Raw genomic sequence first — 21373 nt, forward strand, 5'->3', positions numbered from 1 at the left:
TTCATGTATAGATACTGCTCAGGCAAAAAAGGCGCACACACACAGACACACACACCCTATGAGGGGGAGGGGGAGGGGAGGGGGAGGGGAGGGGGAGGGAGGGGGAGAAGAGGAGAGCGAGGGGGAGAGCGAGGGGGAGAGGGAGGGAGAGGGAGAGGGGGAGAGGGAGGGAGAGGGAGAAGAGGAGAGCGAGGGGGAGAGCGAGACAGAGACTCCCTGGTTCACTCCTCAAACTGACGCCTTAACTGTGGTTCACTCCGGAGGCTGGGCTGGGACCAGAAGCCCCCCGGGCCAGGAACTCAATGCCGGTGTCCCACGGGGGTGTCAGGCCTGCCTGAGTCCTCGCCTGCTGCCTCCCGGGTGCACATCAACAGGATTAGCGGGATCCTAGGCCTGGCCGACACCCTGACGCCTGTGGGGCGGCCTGACGCACAGGTGGGCCTCCAGGCCAAAGGCCCCCAGGAAGAGGTTTCGAAGCCAGCAGCAGACAGCAGGAGTATGAAAGGAGGACAATTCTTCCACATTTCTTCTGTCAAAACGGTTTTCAAGCATCTACTGCACCCGCGGTAGTAATCACTGTGCCCCCCCCCCCCCCCCGGCCGGACGCACCTGCTGCGAGCCTCAACGCGGCGCAGGCGCAGAACCAGCGGGCCTCATCTCCCAGCAGCGCCCGGGCCCGCTCTGCAGGGCACGGCCGAGAGCCATGGCGCATGCCCCGTTCCCGCCTGCGCCTGTGGGTCCCGGATGTGCCTTTGGGGAGCCACGCGCGCTCTAGGCGCGAGGGGACGGGGCGCGTGCGGATGAGGTCATAGCCGGGCGCCCAGCAGGAGCGCGGGCATGAAGGACTGGCCTGGAGCAGCCCTTGGCGCGCGGATGCCAGGCCCCTCGGTGGGCCACGTTGGTGTGGACGGGGGAGAAATGAGACCGACAACCCCCTGGCTTCTGTGGACGGCCGGGGCCACTGGGACCCCAGACGGGGCGGCCGGAGCGGCGGCCGCAGGCCTGCAGGTGTCACGGAGCACCGCCCGCGGCCGCCGTGGGAGGACGACGCAGAGGAAGCCGAGGCCCTCGCCCTGGCCCTGCACAGCCGGCTCCGCGCCGCGTGGCCCTGCCTGAGCCTGGCAGGCCGGCGCCGGTCAGGGCTCCTCGCGGGAGCGCCCGCAGATGGCGGCTTGGTGTGTGCGGACGGGAGCCGGCGCACGGGGACCGCCCGGGGGCGATCAGGCGAGACACACACACGACGTGCCCGTTTTTATGGCGCAGGTGGCGAGAGGAAACCCACAGGGCTCCTTGAGGCACCGCTCAGAGGTTCAGAGACGGAAGACGTAAAGAGGGCGCGGTGCTGGTTCGTTTGCAGGCCGAGGGGCAGGGCATTTTCACCCGGATTAACGTTCGCATCGGTGACCTCTAGAAGAGCAGGCGGACTGTCTAGACTGATGGCCTGAGGACACCAAGGGGCCGTCCTGAGCCGGGGGAACCGACTTCGCCGGGCCTGTGGCTGTCCTGGGCCGCAGCCGGGCCGCGCTGTGCGCCTCGGACGAAGCAGCCCTGGAGTTCATGTGAGTCGCCTCCTTAAACCCTTTTCCCCTGCCCGCTGTGCCTGGAAGTCCTGCTTCTGTCTCCGCAGAGAGCTTGAAGGCCCCGGTGGACCCGACGGCGGAGGGTGGGCGAGGTGTGCGGGAAGCCAGCGTGAGGGGTCTTGGAGAACCGAGCCTGAAGAGGCGCCGAGTAGGAGACAGGAGCGGGTCGGCCTTCGGGCAGGGTGTGCGGGGCGCGCTGCGGAGTGGAGAGGTCGGTGGATTTTCCTCCGTCGCAGAGCCGGGAAGCCGAAGTGCCCGCATGAGCGCGGGTCTGCCTGATGCCGGCGGCCGCTGGCTCTGTTCAGCGCTGAGTGGTCCGCGCACCCTTGGGAATGCCTGGGCCGTGATAAGAGGGCCGGAAACCTCCTCGGGATGGATGTAGGGTTTTGGTTTTACTGCGCAAACACTGAAGGGCTTCACAGGGGCTCTGGAACGGGTGGGACTAGCACGACATCCAGTAGCAGTCATTCATCACTTCGTGGTTCCATGAAGAAAAATTGCAGAATTCTCCCTCCCTGCCCCTGGCTCAGCTGCCAGGGAGATGAGGTACCTCAAGGCAAGGAGATGGCCAGGTAATTAGCACTGCAAATTGATGACAATTAGATCATTTGTACGTGAATAGCAACAAGCAGTAATTGTCACTGACAGTGGAGCGGGCTGTAATTGGTGGCTCCGATGCCTGGAAGGAGAGAAGAGAAGCCTGCAGGAGGGGCTCAGGCTGTGTCTGTGGGCACAGGAAAAATTAGCACAACACGCGCCCAGAAAGTAGGTTAGCAAACCGAGCTCAGACGCAGACTTTTTAAGTCAAATCCTTAATGACAGGCCCTCCACTCTAAACCCCTGGGTAAGGGGTGAGTCATTGGATGCTCCCTGTGGTAGAGCTCAGATTTATCCTCGGGTTTGAGAGATTTAATAAATAAAACTAAAGGAAAATTTTAGGAACACTGTGACTTTTGACATCCTTTTACTGTAGTTCTTTTTTTATGCAATTCTTTTCCATTTTCTAGTTTGGAGGTTTTATTGGGTCCTGGGTACATTCATTTTTGGAAGGTGTTTGTATTGTGTGCGTCGAACTGTATGTCACCTGAACATGGAAAGCACTGCACAGGGTGGTGGCGACCCTGCTCTGTCCCAAAGCAGCAGCAGCTGGGCACTGGGCCTGGCTTTAGTGGGGCTCTCCCTGATGATTTCCCGGAAGACTGACTGTGTCGTGTACTGCGCCTTTGGGCTGCATCGGAGGCAACGTGGTGTAATCTCCAGGAAGTAAGTTGCATAAAGGAACACAGATAACCATCCTGTGAGTTTCCTGACACTTGGTGAGTTAGAGCTATTTTATCGTATTTCAAAATGCATGGGTATTTGGAAAGTACAGAAAAATATGAAGAAAGGCAGAGGAAAATCGCTATCCAGTGAAAGCCGTTATTTGCATCTGATATTTTTTCTGTAATTGCCACCTGTTTCTGGCATTGAGATGTTACGTTGCGGCCACTCCTCTGTGTCGAGCAGATGCCTCAGCCTGCTGGGAGAGCGTCTGTACTGAAAGCTCACTGATGACAGGTGCATCATCTACCCCAATCCTGGCATCATTTTTTTAATTCTAGAAATATTTTATCAAGGAATATCTTTGTTCATCATCTTTGTATTCTATTCATGTGACATTACATTTAAATTCGGTAAGTAAATGATAATATTTAAAAAGTGATACGACCCAGAAGGCCAGGATGAGCTTCTTACGTTTAAAGTGCGTGTGAAGTATTCGGAGGTCTTTTTAAACTGGGAGTTCTGGGGTGGGGCTGAGAGTCTGCATTGATTCTGAGAACCGCAGGTGTGAAGCCGGGCCTCGTGCGTGCTTTGCTGGTGTGCTGGCCCCTTTCTTCCTAAATACGCAGTGCTGGGTACATTTCAGCATCCCTGTCTGTCACCGCTGCGTGCAGGAGACATCGTGAACCTCCAAAAATTCTCCAAAAATTCTTAGATCTTAAGACTTTTTTATTAATACAGAGAAAACAGATTTCATGCATTTCACAGATAGAATTCTAAGAACATAGAATACTTTGCGCTCTCCCTCTCTCGTCGTTCCTTCCTCCCTTCCTTTCTTTTCTCTTACAATTCTTTTGGATGACATACTTCTCCTTTACTTTATCACAGGCTTGGCACCCCACTAGGCAGCTGTTTTGTAGCAGGGCAGCTGGAGGACGCTGACTTTGTTGTCACTTGTGGCTAATGACCTCGTGCACTCCACACACCCCGTGTAGGTAGAGAATCGTAGCTAGCGAAGCCACGATGGCCAGTGAGACCTCGTGAACTGCAGACAAGGCAGCTGTGTGAGCGGACGCAGTGGGGTCCCAAGGGGCCTTGCCTCTAGGAAGCACAGGGCAAGTTTCTGGAGTTTGTGATGTGCAGGCAGTTGCGGTTGGTACTTCTTTGTAGCAGAGGAACCAAAGTCAGACAGGAAGGAAGACCCCAGTCTCTGCGTGGCATCTGCCTGTGCTGGGCTGGAAGGCCCACGGGGAGTGGAGGAGCAGGCGTCCTGCCGGGCTGGAGGGCGAGGGAGAGGGGACTACAGATGCTGAATGCGAAGGTAACAGTTGCTGACAGTAGATGGAAATTGTAGTATTTTTGGCACTTTTAACATTCAATTTTTAAAAATGTGAAGTTTGAAAACAAAACCAAGACAGTTTGAAAATTCTGCTTTTATTTGTTTAGCAAAAATTTTCTTCATAAATTGATTCATGTTAATCTCTGATGTAAGGCCTTTGTTTAGCACTTGTATGTTTTCTTGAATGATACTATTTATTTGTTTTTCAATTGTTTTTCCTTTTTTTCCTGGGGAATAAATACACTGTATTTTATTTTAATTTTTATCTTTTTTAAAAACTGTTATTTAGTAAATATAATTTCCAAAGTACAGTTTATGGATTACAATGGCTTCCCCCCCATAACTTCCCTCCCACCCGCACCCCTCCCATCTCCTGCTCCCTCTCCCATTCCATTCATATCAAGATTCATTTTCAATTATCTTTGTATATAGAAGATCGATTTAGTATTAAGTAAAGATTTCATCAGTTTGCACCCACACAGAACATAAAGTGTAAAATACTGTTTGAGTACTCGTTATAGCATTAATTCACATTGGACAACACATTTAGGAAAGATCTCCCACATGAGGAGTACATGCACAGTGACTCCTGTTGTTGACTTAACAAATTGACACTCTTGTTTATGGCATCAGTAATTTCCCTAGGTTCTTGTCATGAGTTTCCAAGGTTATGGAAGCCTTTTGAGTTCGCTGACTTCGATCTTATTTAGACAAGATCATAGTCAAAGTGGAAGTTCTCTCTTCCCTTCAGAGAAAGGTACCAATGTACCTCCTTCTTCTCTGATGGCTCGTTCTTTCTACTGGGATCTTACTCGCGGAGATCTTTCATTTAGGGTGTTTTTTTTTTCTTTTGCCAGAGTGTCTTGGCTTTCCATGCCTAAAATACTCTCATGGGTATTCAGCCAGATCTGAGTGCCTTAAGGGCTGATTCTGAGGCCAGAGTGCTATTTAAGACATCTGCCATTCTGTGAGTCTGCTGTGTATCCCACTTCCCATGTTGGATCATTCTCTCCCTTTTTTATTCATCAGTTAGTATTCGCAGACACTAGTCTTGTTTGTGTGATCCCTTTGACTCTTAGACCTATCAGTGTGATCAATTGTGAACAGAAATTGAGCACTTGGACTAGTGAGATGGCATTGGTACATGCCACCTTGATGGGATTGTATTGGAATCCCCTGGTATGTTTCTAACTCTACCATTTGGGGCAAGTCAGCTTGAGCATGTCCCAAATTGTACATCTCCTCCCTCTCTTATTCCCACTCTTAAATTTAACAGGGATCAGTTTTCAGTTAAATTTCAACACCTACGAATAATTGTGTGTTAATTACAGAGTTCAACCAATAGTATTAACTAGAACAAAAAAATACTAAAAGGGATAAAGTATTAAATTGTACATCAACAGTCGGGACAAGGCTGATCAAGACACTGTTTCTCATAGTGTCCCTTTCACTTCAGCAGGTTTCCCCTTTGGTGCCCAGTTAGTTGTTGCCGATCAGGGAGAACATATGGTATTTGTCCCTTTGGGACTGGCTTAATTGACTCAGCATGATGTGTTCCAGATTCCTCCATTTTGTTGCAAATGACCGGATTTCATTGTTTTTGACTGCTATATAGTATTCTATAGAGTACATGTCCCGCTGTTACCTGTCATTCATGTTTGATACCATTCTCTTATTTTTAATGAGTATTTGTGCTAAATCTTTGAATTGCCTGCATTCTGATGGTTCATTTCAAGGTGCTTCTTCAAATTGCTCATTTTGCTTTCCACACTATTAGTTTTATTTTGTCCTGCTTCCAGTTCCAGTGCTAGTATTGCATAGCTCCTCTATCTGGAAACTTTCACGGCCGTGTCACATTTCATCAGTCCTCTTGTTTGGAAATCCTTGCTGGTATTCCTTGGTATTGATATTCTTTGGATTTATTTCAAAGTTGAAGTTACATGGAGAAAGGGAGAGACAGGGACAGAGAGAGAGAGCCGTCTTCCATTCATTGGTACACTCCTCAGATGGCCGCAATGAGTGGGGCAAGGCCAGGCTGAAGCCAGGAGCCAGGACCCTCTTCCTGGTCTCCCACTTAGGTCCCACAGGGACCCAAGGACTTGAGCCGTCCTCCACTGCCTTCCCAGGAGCATTAGCAGGGAGCTGGATCGGAAGTGGTGCAGCTGGAACTTGAACTGGCGGCCATTTGGGATGCCGGCATTTCAGGGGGTGGCCTAACCCACTACGCCAGAGCGCTGGCCCCAGGTCTGAGTTTCAGCTACGCGTGTGGTCCTTTGGGAGATCACTGCCTTGGGCTTCCTTCTCTGTGTTTCCACCTGCAGCTGCTCCTCTTGTTTGCTGCCATATTCAGGGACGCTGTGCTTGGCACGGAGGGACAGTCTGCCGTGTGCCGAAGGGAGACTTGGGAGTGTGCTGGGCTTTTCCCAGCTTCGGATGCACGCGAAGGAGGTGGACTTGTAAGCTCTGCCTTCAAGCAGCCCAGCTGTTCTGGTGGTCAGGTTGCACTTCCAAGTATTTGAAACACGGCCGTAGATTTCTTCTCCTTGCTGTTACTTTTAGGTCGGTGTCAGTGTTGAGTCCCTCAGTGCCCCTAGGAATGCTCTGTTTCACACCACTGTCTTTGCACTGGGAGACCACAGCTAAAGCTCTGTGCCTGTTGGTGGAGATGATGTGTGTGTTTATTCTTTAAGCTCAGGAAGTTAGGGAAGGAAGGCAGAAGAGCCTTCATGTCTTTGAGGCCATCGTCACATCTGCAGCTCATCAGTGAATATAATTGTATCCTCTGTCCGAGACCTGTGAAAATTGTAGACTTGGAACCTATCAGTTCCTGTAATACATTGATTTTTTGGGTTAATTGGGATTTGTTTTCATTATTTTCAAGATGCTTTAGTCAAAAATTTGTTAGAGAAATCGTCAGAATCAGGTGGTCCTACCATTTTAGCTAGATCGTTTCTTTATTTTCATTTGTAAAGATGTCATCATTAATTATAAAATCAACTTTTGGGAAAAGCAGAGGTTCAACTTAGAGAAAGTAAGATGATTCTTTTTTTTTTTTTAAGATTTATTTTATTTATTTGAAGAGTTACAGAGAGGTAGAGACAGAGAGAGAGGTCTTCCATCTGCTGGTTCACTCCCCAGGTGGCTGCAATGGCTGGATCTGGGCCAATCCGAAGCCAGGAGCCAGGAGCTTCCTCCAGGTCTCCCACGTGGGTGCAGGGGCCCAAGGACTTGGGCTATCTTCTACTGATCCAGCTCTCTGCTGTGGCCTGGGAAAGCAGAAGTGGAGCAGCCAGGACTCAAGCTGCTGCCCATATGGGATGCCGGTGCTTCAGGCCAGGGTTTTAACCAGATGATTCTAATGTTAATGATGAGTATCTGTTCTTTCTTGAATCAAATCTTGTGTTTCTGTGTTTTCTGCTTTGATGGGGCCTGAGGAAGACTGCTTTATTGAGAAGAGGTTGGTTTAGCTCTCAGTTGTAGAGGTTCTGGGGCTGGTGCTGGCATCAGTTGCATTCTGGGGAGGATCGCCCGGTGGATGGCCTCCCTGGGCAGGAGAGTGTGCAGGAGTGACAAGCGACATGGGGGGACAGGCAGCCAGAGAGCCTTGCAGCGGCTCCTGGGACAGCCCGGGTGCCCCCGCTGTGTCCCTGCGTGGCCACATGAGGGCCGTCTTCTGGAGTGTAAAGCACACCCACACGCAGAAGTCTCTTGGGCACTTTGTTCGAGGTTCGTATCTTGACTTGGGTGACAACTGCAGTGTGGAGAGGCAGGAACAGGTTCTTTATTTTGGAAATGGCTGTGAAGGCATAGCTCTTCAAATAAATCAGGTAAGGTATAACTTTTGTTATTAGTTTGCAGTTGTATAGTAGTAAATTGCAGTGAATGTGGCTGGATTTATTTCTACTTTTAGGGATTTATTGCTGTTTTCTTTATGGCTTGATATATGAGCAATCCTTTTAAATGCTCCATTGAGTCTTGAAAAGAAGGAGCAATCCTTAATACAGGATTTAGGATTTGAAATAGAGTTATGCATAAAATAAACCCTGTTAATATATTACTCAGACCCACTTTTGTTTGGTTGCTCTATCAAAGATTGTGTTGAAATTCTTCAATTCAATTTGTGTGTCTGGCTGTCTGTTGACAAGTATGAGTTTCTTTTCCTTTTTTTTTTAAGATTTATTTATTTACTTGAAAGAGTTATACAGAGAGAGGAGGAGAGGCAGAGGGAGATAGAAGTCTTCCAACCGCTTCACTCCCCCAGATGACCGCAATGGCTGGAGCTGTGCCAATTCGAAGCCAGGAGCCAGGAGCTTCCTCCAGGTCTCCCACATGGGTGCAGGGGCCCAAGGACTTGGGCCATTTTCTGCTGCTTTCCCAGGCCATAGCTGAGAGCCAGATCAGAAGTGGAGCAGCCGGGACTCGAACTGGCGCCCATATGGGATGCTGGCACTGCAGGCGGCAGCTTCACCTGCTATGCCACAGTGCCGGCCCCAAGCATGAGTTTCTTTTTTTCTTTCTTTCTTTTTTTTTTTTTTTTGACAGGCAGAGTTGACAGTGAAAGAGAGAGACAGAGAGAAAGGTCTTCCTTTGCCGTTGGTTCACCCTCCAATGGCTGCCGCGGCCGGCGCACCAGGCTGATCCGATGGCAGGAGCCAGGTACTTCTCCTGGTCTCCCATGGGGTGCAGGACCCAAGGACTTGGGCCATCCTCCACTGCACTCCCTGGCCACAGCAGAGAGCTGGCCTGGAAGAGGGGCAACCGGGACAGAATCCGGCGCCCCAACCGGGACTAGAACCCGGTGTGCTGGCACCACAAGGCGGAGGATTAGCCTAGTGAGCTGCGGCGCCGGCCCCCAAGCATGAGTTTCAAACATAGAATCCTAGGTTAAATGCTAAAAGATGGTTGCTATTTCTGCTTTTGATGTAATACAGCTTATGTCTTTCATATCTCTGCGTATGAACTATATGTATGGTCGAGTTTTATAATTTTATGCTGTTTTAATCCGTGAGGCTTAAGGTGTATGCTAAAAGATCCTATGACTATATTTTTGTGTAGACTTCTGTGTCTAGATATTTAATTTCTGTGTGTAGACAGTAGGGTGCCTGTGACTGCAGTCATGTTACATGTGTACTATGCATTGTGTGTTTCCTTTATTTATTTTACCGATAGAGTTAGACAGTGAGAGACAGAGAGAAAGGTCTTCGTTCCATTGGTTCACCCCACAAATGGCTGCTGTGGCCGGAGCTACACTAATCCGAAGCCAGGAGCCAGGTGCTTCTCCTGATCTTCCATGCTGGTGCAGGGCCCAAGCACTTGGGCCATCCTCCACTGCCTTCCCTGGGCCACATGAGAGCTGGACTGGAAGAAGAGCAACCGGGACTAGAACCCGGTGCCCATATAGGATGCCAGCGCCACAGGTGGAGGATTAACCAAGTGAGCCACGGTGCCGGCCCTGCAGTGTGTGTTTCATAAAGGCAGCATCTTCATCTGCTTAAATATTACTTTGAATTCTGCTTTAATGTTACTGTAAAGTCTATGCATTACCTTTTTTTTTTTTTTTTGGTACAGATTTGGTCATCCTTTCTAGTCTTTCTAGGCCACTTTGGCTTATCTTGTAGACAGTATGTAGTTCATTTATGTATATATTAAAATGCGTACATCTTGGAATGTTTTGAAAATTAAGAACAGCATTAAAGTATGATTTACATGTAGTGAAAGACATTCTGTCATGCACGTTTGGTGATTATGTTGTGTGGCCAGTGTGCCAGTCAAGATGGACAGCATTTGCCTCAGTAGAAACTTCCCTTTTGTGCTCTCTGCCAGTTACTATGCCTCCTGGAAGAACTGCTGTTCGGATTTCACAATCACAGATGAGTTCTGCCCCAGGCATTCAAATAGAGCCGCACCTAGCGTACCCATATGTAGCCTGGCTTGTTTTATTCTACATAGTGTTTTCAAGATGCAGCTGTTGTATGTATCAGTGTATTTTGTGTTGGTTTTTGAGATCATGGTATTGTATCCACACAACACTGTATTTTGTGTTGGTTTTTGAGATCATGGTATTGTATCCACACAACACTGTATTTGAGCTTCTTCTACTGGTGGATGTTTTGGTGTTTCCAGTTTGAATTAATGATGGTTATCTTTACACACATCTTTTTTGTGGAAGGCACTCACATTTCTTATTTCTCAGAGTAGAATTGATACAGATGAGCAGATGTGATGTCATACCTGGTGTCTGGTTATTTCAGTGTTCCTGTAGCGTATTCCCTTTACACGAGTGAAGGTTCTGTGAGCCTTGATCTCCCGGTCTGTGGCTTTCAGCTTTCCTTTCAGGGTGTCCTTGTTGACACAGAAGCCAGGCCGGCAGTTTACTGATGTCAGTGTGCTGTCTTCTGGATGTCCCTGCCTCTGATGGCAAGATAATCGCTCTTCTCATCCCTGTGGGAATATGACCGAAGAAATAGGTAGCATTTCTACTTTTCCTGGCTGCTTTTAACATTTTGTTTTTGTTTTTCAGTATTTTCACAATTCAAGGACTTAGTTTTTCTTTTTGATTCTCCTACTTGGAGTTTGCTGCACTTCATGAAGCTTTGTTTTTCATTGAAGTTGACAGATATTTTTTCTGTCTCATTCTTTCCTCTTCTGCTATTTCAATTCAATTACTAATAAGTTGGATTGTGCGATACTATCCCACATGTCACTGATGTTATGTACACTTTTAATTTTTAATTTGTATGATTTCTGATGTCCATGCAACAGCACTTAAAATATTGTTTAAATTCTAGAATACTTGTATTTATGAAGTGTTTATTTGGAAGACAAAGTGACAGAGATACACACACATACACACATACACAGAGCGCACACATATGGGAGAGAGATGTCCTCTGTCCACTGATTCACTCCTCAAATGGCTGCAGTGACTGAGGCTGATCTGGACTGAAGCCAAGAGCCCAACTACATCGTCCTGGTGTGCCACGTAGGTGCCATGGGCCATAGCACTTGCACCGTTACCTGCTGCTTTTCCAGGTATAGTAACAGGGAGTGGGTCAGAAGTGGAGCAGCTGGGACTTGAACTGGCTGGCATTCCATTGTGGGATGCCAATGTCTCAAACAGTGGTTTATCCTGCTGTGCCGCAGTGTGGACCCTTCATTTTACTTTATATAGTGTCATTTCTCTAATATTGACAATAGGACACCTGTTGACCTACTGAATATTTCTTTAGGTTCCAGATCATCAGTTTCTTAAGCTTTGTGTGTGAATCTTGTGCTGCATATTGCACATTGTGTGTGATACCTTGTGGAGACTCCAGATCTTCTCTGCTTCTAAGATTATGTATTTTTTTGTTGCAGAAAGGTAGTTAAATTGCTGTTACATCTCCTTGAATTTACACAGGCTTGCTTGCAGGCTTCAGTAAGGTAGGGGTATCTGAGCCTGACTCTGCATTGTAGGGGGCATATCTCTTAGTTCCCTGCTGAGAGGTCAATGTGAAGCCTGTGGATAGTGTTAGCCAGTGCTGTGCTGGCTGGACAGACCTGGTGCACTGCCCGATGCACCCAGCCACTGCTCAGGTCTGGGCCTCTAGACTTCTTGCTCCAGGCTTCCTGGGCCCATCATCTTCATACAGATTTTTAAATATTGTTCAAATGTTTGAGGCCGTTTCACATAGTTTGAGGTTTCCTTTTGTGCTTCCTTCCTTTTCAGGAGTTCCTCCAGTTTCCTGCCACTCTGGGGACCCCAGAATCTGCGTCTTGATCACTCCAGTCCAGTAAAGCTGTTTTCTGTTTCTCTCGCCTGATCTCTCACAGTGAAACGGGGATATTTTTCAGGAGGAGGCTGGTTAAGGAGGGATTTTTCTCTCAAGAGTTGTGTCCTCCACAGTCTCTGCTGCGTTGTATGTCAGTAGCTTTTGACAGTTTATTTTAATATTGTGTGCATAACTTATACATATTAATAATTAATGGCCACATGATTAACAACAAAATCTTCCTGTTCCCAGTTAGAGAGCTCCCCTACTGCTCTGAATAATTTTCCTTAGTAACAGTGTTTCTCCCTTTACCAATTACAGTAAAATAATTGGTTTTGGTATGTCATCATGTTTCCTGCATACTAAATTTCTTGAAATTTTTAAAATTTTCAATATAATTTGTGTATTTTTGATATCTTGGTAGACAGGAAAATGTTTTCCCAAATTAGGAAATTTGAATTTCATGGTAGTCATGGTACAAGGAGCATGAGAATCAGTTTTCAAACTGTTCAGTTCATCATTGGCATTTATAAGTCACCAGTAAAACCCTGTGCGACCAACATTGCTACCAGAAGCCAGCCAATCAAAAACGATTCAAGGGCTGGCACTATAGTATAGTGGGTTATACTGCTACCTGCAGTGCCAGCATCCCGTATGGGTGCCAGTTCGAGCCCTAGCTGCTCCTCTTCCAGTCCAGCTCTCTGCTATGACCTGGGGAAGCAGTAGAAGATGGCCCAAGTCCTTGGGACCCTGCACCCTTGTGGGAGACCTGGAAGAAGCTCCTGACTCCTGGCTTCAGATTGGGCACAGATCCGGCCATTGCGGCCAATTGGGAAGTGAACCAGTGGATGGAAGACCTCTCTCTCTCTCTCTCTCTGCCTTTCCTATCTCTGTTGTAACTCTGACTTTCAAATAAATAAATAAATCTTTAAAGAAGAAACAAAAAACAACCAAAAAAACAAAAAAAACCTACTCAGTCTCACCCAAGGAGCCAGGCTCTGACAGGTTATGTCCGCACACCTACTCTTGGGAAAATCCACCAGTCGCTGAAGCTGAGGCTTCCCAAGACTCTGTGTGTGTTCAGCTCTGCTCTTCTTGGAGAGCTACTGCCTGGCCCTTAGTGACCTTTGTGATAATAAGCAATCAGTTCAGATGCATCTTATTTGTTTAGTGATGGTCTTGGTTATGAGTTAATGTTATGAAGTTTGTTTCAGATTCTGTTACTATAATTATACACAAGAGGCTTTGAAAATTTGTGGAAAAGTAAAATTAAAAGCTATGTTTGTTGAGGTGGCTCTTTGGCCTTTTGGTTAAGGTGTCAGTGGAATGCCTGCATCCCACATTCACGTGCCTGAGCTTCAGCCCTGGCTCTGCTGTGGGTGTCAGCACTTGGGAAGCAGTCACAAGGGCTCAGGTGGTTGGGTTCCTGTTGTCCATGTGGGAAACCTGGGCTCTTACTGGTGTAGCTTCAGACATTGGGGAAGTGAACCTGTAGCTGGGAGCTTACTGCTGTCAATCCCTCTTAATAAATAAATCAACAAATCAATCAATCAATAATACATAAACCTAAGGTTAATTTGGTGGGGCTGGCACTGTGGCGTTGCAGGTAGAGCTGCTGCCTGCAGTGCTGGCATCCCATATGGGAGCCAGTTCAAGACCCGGCTGCTCCACTTCTAATTCAGCTTTCTGCTGTGGCCTGGGAAAGCAGTGGAAGATGGCCCAAGTCCTTGGGCCCTTGCACCCTCGTGGGAGATCTGGAAGACACCCTTGGCTTTGGATCTGCGCAGTCTTGGCCATTGTGGTCATCTGGAGAATGAACTGGGACCGAAGACCCCTCTCTGCCTCTGCCTCTGTGTAACTCTGCCTTTCAAATAAATAAATCTTTTAAAAAAATATTAATTTGGTTCAAATTTTTGTAAATCCACATGTGGTTTTTCCTAATGATTTTCGATGAACTCTTGGGCTCACCTGTCCCTCCAAGTGCCCTTTTCTCTGCTCCAGTTTGGTTGAGCTGCCAGTGTTTGCATCACTTGAAGTTTGCCATTGGGAGGTCTTTCAGGGGTGCCCCTTATTTTACTGCTGTGTTTTTACATTTCCAATGTTGTTCTTGTGCTGCCTTCAGACTTTAAGGTAATACCCTTGTGCTTTAGTGTATTTGTCGATGATACCCTCTTACCTGGGGCTTTTTACTGATCTCACCTCTAGTTGGTAGCCATACTATTGCATAGGTTTAGAATCATGCAATCCATTCTTTATTATTATTTTAGTAACCTATGTTTTTCTTTAAAATTATTTATTTGAAAGGGTGACAGAGGGAGAGGGAGAGAGTGGGAGTGAGCTTCCATCTGCTGATACTCTCCCCACATGGCTGGGACAGTCAGGGCTGTCCACGTGAGTGACAGGGGCCCCAGTATTGTGCCATCATCTTCTGCTTTCCCAGGTGCATTAACGGAGAGCTGGATTGGAAGCAGAGCAGCTGGGAGTGGAACTAATAGTCCTGTATGGGATGTGGTCACCACAAGTGGTGGCTTAACCCATTGCACCACAATGCCGGCCCCAGCCTTACATGCCTTGAGTTTGCTAGATGTAATGTGTCTAGGATACTGTTTCAAATCCTTACCATAACATAATGTTATTTAAATTGTCTCTGTGTTTTCTCATTCTACCTTCACAGTATCCTAAATCAAAACAGAATTCTTTTAGTCTGAACTCAAGTTCATTTTTCATTTTTTAAAGAACGATTTATTTATTTGAAAGGCAGAATTACAGAGATGCAGAGTAGAGAGAGAAATCTTTCATCTGATGGTTCACTTCCCAGATGGCCACAACAGTTGGAGCTGTGCCTGTCCAAAGCCAGGAGCTTCCTCCAGGTCTCCCACATGGGTGCAGGGGCCCAGGCACTTGAGCCATCTTCTACTGCTTTCCCAGGGCATGGCAGAGATCCAGATTGGAAATGGAGCAGCCAGGACTCGAACCGGTGATACCAGCACTGCAGGCAGCAACTTCACCCACTATGCCACAGCACTGGCCCCAAGTTCATTGTTCTTTAGAAGATACTGTCTCTTCTGTCATTTGTTCTTCATTTAATTTACTACCTTTTGATTAATTCGGAGTAAAAACAAAACGATACATCGTGAAATACAAGGTCTTTTATCTTTGGTCACTCACTGCATTTTGGACTTCCCTTCTACTGAATCTGTTCCTCTTATCTAATGCTATAGACATGTACCTCTGCTCTCTGCTCCCTATTCAGCATTCACAAAAAAAACACACATCTTGTGTCGAGTCTTGCTACAACTCCTAGGTGAAATTGTCCACTGTCTGCGTTGTACTGCCTTCATCGTGTTGTCTTGCTGTCAGTGCATTTTTGTGTTATGTCACCGTATGACTGACTGTTGCATTCACTTGTTTGCTGCAGTGGGGAACAAGTGACTGTCTTTGCTGGTGTTCATCCACATTCAGCACACATGGAAATGCTGTGGAATAAATGCCAGTGGAATGAATGGTGTACATGTAGTTGGCATCAACTCAGTGCTGATGAGGCAGTCGTAACTGGGATTAAATCAGGCTCAGAAGCAACAGTTGTGTGCTGTTGTACCTGTGCCCTTGTTTTCTGGGTTGCACAGTGATGAATTTCTGTAAGTTTTCTTCCAGCTCTTAAAGGCTGTGACTCTCTAAATTCATTTCTCTGATATCAGTATTCTGGATAAGGTAGCTCTGTATGGGATTTGGACAAAAATCTAATCCATTTTGTGAAACAGAAGAATACAGCCTTCAGTTTGTACAAGGCATGTAATTTTACCATTTCCCCATCACAACTCATCATCTCGTTAACATTATTATCCTTACTTTACAGATAGGAAAACTGAGCTTGTAGAGTCTAAGTAACTTGTTCAAATTCATACATTATCTGTAAATGATGAAGCTAGTATTTGAAACTAGATGGACTGTTATTAACTAGCATACTGTTGTACTTCTCATTATTCTATATAGCTATAATCCATTTGAGTATAAACATCTTACAATTAAGGCCATTGCTTGCATATAGTAGGTGCTCATTGCACATAGTAGGTGCTCATTGCACATAGTTGTTGAATAAGTGGATGATCTTCGTGATGCAGCTGGTCGTGGTGGTGATATAGTAAGCATACTAGGGATGCGAGCTCTCTGTAACTGGAACAGAATATATCTAACTGGCTTTCATGCACTTTACCATATTTACATGTAATAAATACTGAAATAAAATGTAACTGAGATCTTTATAAAGCACCAAAAGCTGCGTTTAAGAAGAAAAAATTAAAAACTAAAGTAGTTGCCATGTTCTTAGAGTTCAGCTCAGCGTTAACACAAACAACATTATTTGTGAAATACAGTGGTAATAATGCCCCTGCAGATGAGCATGAAGAGCGTTTATCAGCAATACCAGCATGAATGTGCCCGGCAGGTGTGGTAGCCTAGCCCCATGCTATTGGGGTACAGCGGCATAGAGATCTGAACTGAGATTCCAGTGCTAGGGTGGTCTGTACCCTGTAACCTTTGTATTTCAAAATAAAAGTTCCTGTGCTAGGAGATAGAACTCTTTAAATGTTTGTATGTATAGTTTAATACAGCTATTCAGTAGAAGACTCCAGCAAGCAGAAGGACTGAAACTGATAATCTCACCAGTGACAGGAAACCAATGGCAATATATTTGTGTGACTCTTTTCTGTCTTGTGTGTGTGTGTGTGTGTGTGAGAGAGAGAGAGAGAGAGAGAGAGAGACAGAGACAGACAGACAGACAGACACACCAGGAGAGCCAGCAACAGAGCGAATGTAGTTTGTGTCAGCAGAGACGGGGTAGTCCAAGTGTGATGTCTCAGCTCCCTAAAGCAGTTGAAGGAAACAACACCATGGCAAGGTCCCTACTCATATCCTCGATCTCCTGGAATTGCCTCAGTTAGCCTCTACTTCCGATTGCCATGTTAGAGTCTTCTCCTTTGCAAGCCCCGTGGTTCTGCTGCTGCTACAGCCCAGGAAGAGAACCCCATGTGTCTGCTCAGAGCTTCGTCCTGTTGGTTCCATGCAGCCTAACAGAGCTGCCCGCGTCTGTTCTACAGCCCGTGTCGTCATCAGGGCCGGCAGTCTAGACTCTCCTCTCTTCTGTCATCCATGGGGCTGCCTCCTTCAGCTTCTGCTTCTACCTGCGTTGGTCGTAGAGATCCCAAACAAAAACAAAATGAGATGACATCAGATGAGGGACAAGTGCTGGCAGATGCTTTTGGTTTTCTCTGTTGTTTTCGTGTGTACCAGTGTGCTAGGTTCTTCCAGGAAGTCATCAGTGTTCAGCCACTCTCTCTATGTGCAAGTCCGTAATTTCATGTACTTTAAACAAGTGACACTCCGATTTTCCTCTTTCAGACAGAACCCCAGAGTCCTTGTAGCCAATTCCTAACATACTTCCTCATCTTCCGTTCCTTTTAGTTTATAAAATTAGGGACTGGATGGTCAGCGGTGGTCTGTTGTGCCACCGTTATCAAGGCATCTAACATGGAAATCATTTCCGCTGTGCGCTGCTCGACCGCTCAGGAGGTTGTGTGTTTGCTGCAGATCGAGAATCAGAAGACGAATGTGACCTCTGAGCTTTCCGTCCCAGCCAGGTGACGCTGTGACTCACCCCAAGTCCTCTTGGGTTTGGAATCCTCCTCTTCAAGTGTGGTGACCAGACTGGTGACGGTCACGTTGCCTTTGTGAACTGTCTGCTTTTAGTGTCTCTTCTGGCTTTACGACTCCGTGACCCTGCCGAGCGTGCAGACCTATGCATACGATTTTTCAGTGTTCCTTACCTGTGTTTGTAATTTTCTTTTTTGTTAGCTTGGGAAAAACTATCCAGTTCCTATTGTGGCTATAGAACCGTTTTACTGTACTTGTCTGCATGTAATGTTGCTGAAGAGCGGAAAGCCTGTCCTGTATTCCGTCTTCACAATGTCTGGAAAGCAGTAAGACTCACTAGGTGCTTATCAAACATCACTTAGTTCATGATAAGAAAACATGCCCTTGTCACTTAAGTGCAGATTAAAAGTTAGCAAGTGGAAAGCAAGCTGTAAATTTTAAAACATGTTACAAAGTTTTAAGCAACTAAAGTGCTATCTAATTATATTGTGCTTAAGGGTGCTTTTCAATACCTACATGCCTAAAATAGGTTTAACATGGTTTCCAAGTAATTATAATACCATGGGTTTGTGTCATTTATGTAGTTCTAAGAAAAGGAACATCTTCAGTTGAATTATGACATACCATTGGATGTAAGAAGTCTCCTGACCTCAAGGATAAAAAATGTTAGAAACTAGGATTTTTTTTATGAAAACATGATAAATTCCTGAAATAAGGGGATGATAACCATAGCAGCAATGTTAATGTTACTGTATACTCTCATTGGGTGTTAGCTATAACAAATACTTCTGTGCCCAACCTGATTTCATTATGCTGTTACTCTTTTGTGTTTCATGAACACAAAACTAAGTTGGTAGGTCTTGGGTGTGATGTGCATCCTCAGGTTTCTGGTGTAGTGGTAGAAGGTAGTGTGGAACCTTTAGGAAAATGGGAGATCCTTGGATCACTGGGAGTATTGCCTTTGAAAGGGATTAAAGAGTTCTCATTGGAGCCATTGGTAGTTCTGGAGAGAGGATGTCCTTAGCCAGTTCTCAGGCCTCCCACTGAATACAGTTACTTGGTTTGAACATTGCCAAGCACCCTGGCAGGAGGAAGCCAAGAGGGCCCTCTCCAGAGTTGAGCGAGCCTCCAAAATGGTGACCTAAATGACTGCTTTTATTTGTGGCCTACCTCAGGGATTTCATTATAGTTGTGATAATCTGACTAAAAGGCTTAGAGAAAAATAACAGTTTTCCTGAGTTTGCATGTTTATCAAGTGAAAGACAGGTGATGAAGCCATCTCTGTCAAACCCTACAGATTAATCCTTGATTGCCACTCCACCATCCTACAGAGCGTCCTGTGGGCTAACACCGTCTCATCCTACAGAATGACCTGTGGACTAACACCATCTCATCCTACAGAGTGTCCTGTGGGCTAACACCGTCTCATCCTACAGAGCGTCCTGTGGGCTAACACCGTCTCATCCTACAGAATGACCTGTGGACTAACACCGTCTCATCCTACAGAGCGTCCTGTGGGCTAACACCGTCTCATCCTACAGAGCGTCCTGTGGGCTAACACCGTCTCATCCTACAGAGCGTCCTGTGGGCTAACACCGTCTCATCCTGCAGAATGACCTGTGGACTAACACCGTCTCATCCTACAGAGTGTCTTGTGGGCTAACACCGTCTCATCCTACAGAGCGTCCTGTGGGCTAACACCGTCTCATCCTACAGAGCATCCTGTGGGCTAACACCGTCTCATCCTACAGAATGACCTGTGGACTAACACCGTCTCATCCTACAGAGTGTCTTGTGGGCTAACACCGTCTCATCCTACAGAGTGTCCTGTGGGCTAACACCGTCTTATCCTACAGAGCATCCTGTGGGCTAACACCGTCTCATCCTACAGAATGACCTGTGGGCTAACACCGTCTCATCCCAGGCTCATGCTGTGGTTACTGCTGTCTCATCCGTAGAATGACCTCTTTGCTACGACTGTTTTATTGTACAGAATTATCTTTTGGCAGCTACTTTCCCGTGCTACACAACGCCTTCTTACCTCTAATGTCACATCCTACAGAATGCCCTCTTGGCTACTGCTCTGGTAGCCAGTATTTGTGCAGTTTTTTCTAAAGTAAGCACTTGTAATTGGAGAAATCCCTGTGTATGGGCTCTAGTTTACCTTTATTTATTCATTCTAAACATTGGTGAATTGGTTTAAGTCTCGGGAGTGTCCCACTCTACTTGTTTTTATATCCTTGGTTTGTCATTTTTCTATGTAGCTAAATTGGCTTGTTTTTCCTTCATTCTTTTTAATAAGATGCCAGGGAGTTGTAGTATTAACCGTAGGATAAAGTTCAAGTGTTATTGGGATTCCCCAAATGTAATACATCTCTGTAGTTGTTAATCAAGCAGTGTGTAAAGGATTTACATCAGGGCTTCTGTACAGATAAAGAATGAAAGTTCCCCAATTTCGCATCCTTGGAGACATAAAATATAATTGCTGTACTGTATTAAACCAGCTAACAATTAGATCTCTTGGTTGCTGATCAAGGACGTGGCTTTTGTCTATAAATCAGACTGTGGGATTTTTGCTCCAGAGGGAGCAGAAGACAAATCTGTGCTGTCAGTTCTCAATTATGTGGGTGCTCATCGTTCAGCTCCCTCCTCCTCCTGCTCTGTAGCACATCTGAGATCCCTCCCTAGCATGCTGACAAGGATCAACTTGGGAAAGAAAGGATGTACCTCACATCACAGCTTGTTAGCAACTCCGGAAGAGCTTGGATGGATAAAATGAGAATGGATCGTGTGACTGAGCAGGCTGAGTCATCTACACAAGTCCTTAGTGGTTAAGAACCAATATGGTAGAGTCTGTCGTGTTCCACCTGGGTGGCCTGCAATCAAACGTGGACACTCAGCCTCACAAGGTTTTGTGAAGGTCAAAAATACTTGCATTTTATAAACTGAAAATTGTCTTAAAATTAGAAGGTACCTTCTGGGTAAGCAATTTGGTTCTCACTCACCACTCTCAATTTATAGTTCATCTAACCAGCTCAGTTCCTGTCAACATCACCTAGACAACCAGATCACCTTAAGGCAGTGCTTTCCAAATGGTGTGTGATTTAGGACTAGTTAAAAAAGATTTATGCATTATGGCTTACAATTTTATAGATCCCCCAGAATTGATTAGGAGAGAAAGTGCTCTGAAAGGAAAAGAAAGGTATAAAAAAGCCTGACTTCCCTGTGCTTGTCACGAGTTGCAGTGGCCATGAAGCCAGCGTGCCAGTTTGCCTTGCGGCTTCCTCCGTGCTTGCTCCTCATTGCTGTGTGTGTTGTGTTGCCTGGTGATGCCGTTTCAGGGTGAGCGGGCTTGCTTCAGGGTGATCTCATTCCTTGAAGGACTCCCCACTCCAGCACGCCACTCCCTCTGCCTGGTGTGGTTGTCCCACTCATCTTTGGATAATGGCGTTTTGTCCTTGACATTTCAGCTTAACCTCTAACGTACTCAGGGAAGCCTCTGAAACTCTGAGATGCAGTTAGGTTCCGTGGTTGGAGTTCACATTGTACCCTGAACTTCTGCTTTGTCATACTTCTGTACTTGCTGTTGCTGTTTGTGGTAACTGGCTGCTTGTTACCACCCACATGCCGAGTTATCCTCAAGGACAAGAATTGTGGACATGGCTCAGTTTTGGAAGCTGCAGCTCTGCTCTCCATGCAGGAGGACCCAGCAGATGTCGGCAGGTGGACTAACTTCTGGGCTAGGTAAGACTAAGAGTGGTTTATTGAAAGTGATTCCCTTTAATAACAGCTAA

The 21373-nt window shown here is 46.4% G+C and overlaps 1 long non-coding RNA gene across 1 annotated transcript in view; it reads left to right on the plus strand.

Moving 5' to 3' along the window:
- The first annotated feature begins 615 nt into the window (after nt 1-615).
- The window catches only part of LOC149124479 (uncharacterized), a 108798-nt gene continuing 88040 nt past the window's right edge, over nt 616-21373 (plus strand). Inside the window, exon 1 of the long non-coding RNA XR_011379689.2 lies at nt 616-1559. This is a non-coding gene — a long non-coding RNA (uncharacterized LOC149124479). The remainder of the gene's footprint in view (nt 1560-21373) is intronic.

The sequence above is a fragment of the Oryctolagus cuniculus genome, chromosome 10 (genome assembly GCF_051225735.1).
Source record: "Oryctolagus cuniculus isolate XC-2025 breed Fujian yellow rabbit chromosome 10, ASM5122573v1, whole genome shotgun sequence".
Classification (NCBI taxonomy): domain Eukaryota; kingdom Metazoa; phylum Chordata; class Mammalia; order Lagomorpha; family Leporidae; genus Oryctolagus; species Oryctolagus cuniculus.